Raw genomic sequence first — 3,653 nt, forward strand, 5'->3', positions numbered from 1 at the left:
AATCAAGTACAATATCATTAAACAGAATCTCTAAAAACAACTTCTAACCTCCGAAGAAGACATTGTGGAGTTGCTTTTTGCAGGAGATGGCTTGGTGACAGGAGTGCTGCTCGGCGCTCGAGTTGGACTGCGACGGCCACTGGACCGCTGCTCGGTGACAGGACTGCTTCTCGGTGAATGGATTGCTCCTCGGCGACGGCGACTCAGCGAGGCAGCGACGACGACCCTGCGATAGCGATGACTGAAGAGAATAAGAGAGGAAGAGAAGCTAGGGTTCTCCTTCAGGGTCTCTTTCTCTCGAGCATGGTGGAATCGGAGGTGGAAGTGTGGAACCGTGGAAGAGAAGAAGAGAGGAAGAAAGCTAGGGTTCTGGATTCGCCGTTCGCGTAAAAGAGAGGAAGAAAGCTAGGGTTGTGTGTGAAGTTGCCCTTTTATACCTAGGTTAAAGGGCAACTTAGTAAAAATACATCATTGAACCCTCATTCTTCGGTTTGGTTTCTGCCGAGCCAATCGAAAACCGAACCGAACCGAACCGCTCGGTCTACTTCGAAAAAAACCGATTTTTTCGGTTTTCTAATCGGTTGTTGTAAAATTCGGTTCGGTTCTGCAGTAATTTTCGGTCCGGTTTGGTAACTTACACCCCTACTAAGAAGGTTCACCTCTATCAGATTGGAATCACTTGTTTATCTTCTCCTCCGACGTTCCTCTCTACGGCTCTTATGGCAGATGCAGCTGGGGTTAAGTTTGCTAGAATGATTTCTATGTAATCTCTCTTGTTTCTTGGGCTTTATGCCCCTTTGCTCATAAAAAAATACTAAAAAAATAACTATGTTTTCTTATATATTTTCTTGGTGTCTACCATGTTTAATTTTGGGTGCACATATTTTTAGTGAGTTTAATTTTGATATATTGACAGTGTAAAATGTATTTTATATAGTCGTATAATCATATTTGGTCTTTCGGATGACAATTCACACCGTCAATATAAAACGTAATTATTTTTGTTAATATAGTGTTACGTCATTAGATGTAGATATAAAATTATTTTATATTAACACTGCATTAAAATTAAATTTATTTTTAATTTTCCTTTATAACAAAAAACAAAGTCTTTTGTTATAATTTTCATTCTTAAAAAAAACCAACTCTCCCAAAACATATGTTCTCTCTTTCTACACCATAAAAATGGCAGTATTATAAATGCTGTTTTGACATCAATATTTTTTAAATAATTAAATATAAATTTTTTTGTTTAATTAATTAAAAAAAATTTAAATATATAAATAATTAATAAAAAACTACTTTTATAAGATGTTAAGAATATGTGGTGTTTAAATAATATTTTTTTATAAATATCTATATGTACCTAGAGCAATATTGACAGATATATTGATATAATATTTAAATTAAATATATATAAATATTATCGTTAATTTAAATGTATGTAAATACGTAAAGTTGTTGCTTTTTATTTTTAATATGGAGGAAGGTGTGGAGTGATACAGCGTTATGGAAAATAGGGGTGCTTTCCCTGCATGTGGTGTCAGGGGGCTGAAATCAGCGGACCGAAAGATTTAGAGTAAGGAATTCGGACGGTCCGATTAGAGGGAATCTACAAAAAAATATTTTTTAATAAAACTCGGAGGGTCCGTTTTGATTTTAAAAAAATCTAAAAATGGAGGGTCCGTTTTCATTTAAAGAAAAAATTAAAAAAACAAAAATTGTAAATGGAGGTCCGTTTTCAGTTTAAAAACAAAAAAAAAACAAAAAACAAAAATTGTAAACGTAAGGTCCGTTTTCAGTTTAAGAAAAAAACAAAAAACAAAAAGTGTAAATGGAGGATCCGATTTGATTTTAAATAAAAAAAACATAAAAATTAATCGGACGGTCCGATTTGTGGTTAACAAATTTTTTAACAAAGAATTCGGACAGTCTGATTTCTCCCTGTCCCACATCTGTGTCTAACACCTGTATACACCATAACCAAGTACAACTCACACACTCCTCCAATATAAAAAAAAATTAGCCTAAAGTTGTATGTTTTTTTGTTGGTTAAAATATGTAGATACATTTTTATATTTGTGAAGGTGAACATATCTAAGTCGTCAAAAAGAAAAAAAAATTATAAATTAAAATAAATAAATATTAATAAATTTTTGTGTGTAAAGTTAATATTTTTAAGGAGAGAGAGCGTACATTCAAAAAGTCCAAAGATAAAAAATTATACAAAACCCAATATTATCTTTAATAATTAATTAACATAAATACAATTAGCTTACTTAATCAATACATCATTCACATGTTGCATAAGATAAAGTACACTATATTTTACCAGCAACATGTCAAATCTTGTCTCTTTAACTATTCTCTTTCTAAATATTTGTCACACTATCCTTTTGACAATACAAATATACACGTGTAGAAGAATCTTTTTTTCTACACCATAGAATTCACCGTAATGTAATTGGAGAACAGAACTAAATTAATAGATTTTCATAAATATATTTGTTTAATATTCAATTAGACATGTCAAGTATTATATATGTTGTTAATTAATATTTTACAATGTTATTTGTTGACTGAAATTATTAATGGAATGATTGAAAGATAAATATAATTAAATTTTAATTTTTAATAAACTAATTTAATTAAAAAAATTTTAAAAATAAATTTAAAAATATTTTATTTTTTATGGACTAATCTATGCCTATATCTTAGTCTTAAGATACTACTATACACGCTAATGAGCCCTAGCCCGTTTATTTTTGCAACGCAGGCTATACAGTTTCGCCAATGAAAGAAATGAAAGTGTAAAGTAAAAGAAGATAAAACATGAAATCTCTGCTTTAATTTTTGTCCTGCGATGCTAAAAGTGAAGGGGAAAAAAAAAACTATTTTCGCCGTTTTCCTTTTTTCATCATGCCTCCTGCATTCTCTTAAATTTTTGTTGCTACTATAGCTGACTAGTAATCGATAGATGGTTGATATATATGATATAGCATAATAATTATAAATGAGAAATGCTACTATTACTAAAATTTATTATTTTTATCAGTAGTCAATAATATTTAAAAATATATTATTAAATTATTAGATTAAAAAATTAGATTAATAACTAAAAATATTAGTCAAAAATAATAAATTTTACTTGTTTTTGAATTTTTATAAATGTAAATTATTGGCCAAGAAGGACTAAATAAATAGGCTTATAGCCCAATAAAATAATATTTTTCATAAAGAATTAATTCATGATTTTAGTACGATTGATCCTAAACACTTTACCCACGAGAGCCATGAAAGGTATTGATACTTTTTCTTAGGTATTAATCTCTTTTTTGTTAATGTTGATTCTTTTTTGTCTTTTGTTTGTTCTCTTTGAATCACTCTACTCAAGAAAAACAGATAAAAGGTTGTGTGCTTTTCAGTAACATTCTCTTTTCACAGCTAGTGCTGCTTCATATCAATGCTCATTTAATTATGTTTCTTTCTATATATCATTATATTACAAATATTAATAATAATCTTTTTTTTTTAAAAAGATATAATTATGTGAGTGCTTGCTATACTTTAGTTCTTTCATCTTCATTTTTCCCTCTTCAATCCTAACAGCAATTGGCTTGAAAGTAATATTGAAATGAAACGATAGGAGACAA

This window comes from Arachis hypogaea, chromosome 5, assembly GCF_003086295.3.
Source record: "Arachis hypogaea cultivar Tifrunner chromosome 5, arahy.Tifrunner.gnm2.J5K5, whole genome shotgun sequence".
Lineage (NCBI taxonomy): Eukaryota > Viridiplantae > Streptophyta > Magnoliopsida > Fabales > Fabaceae > Arachis > Arachis hypogaea.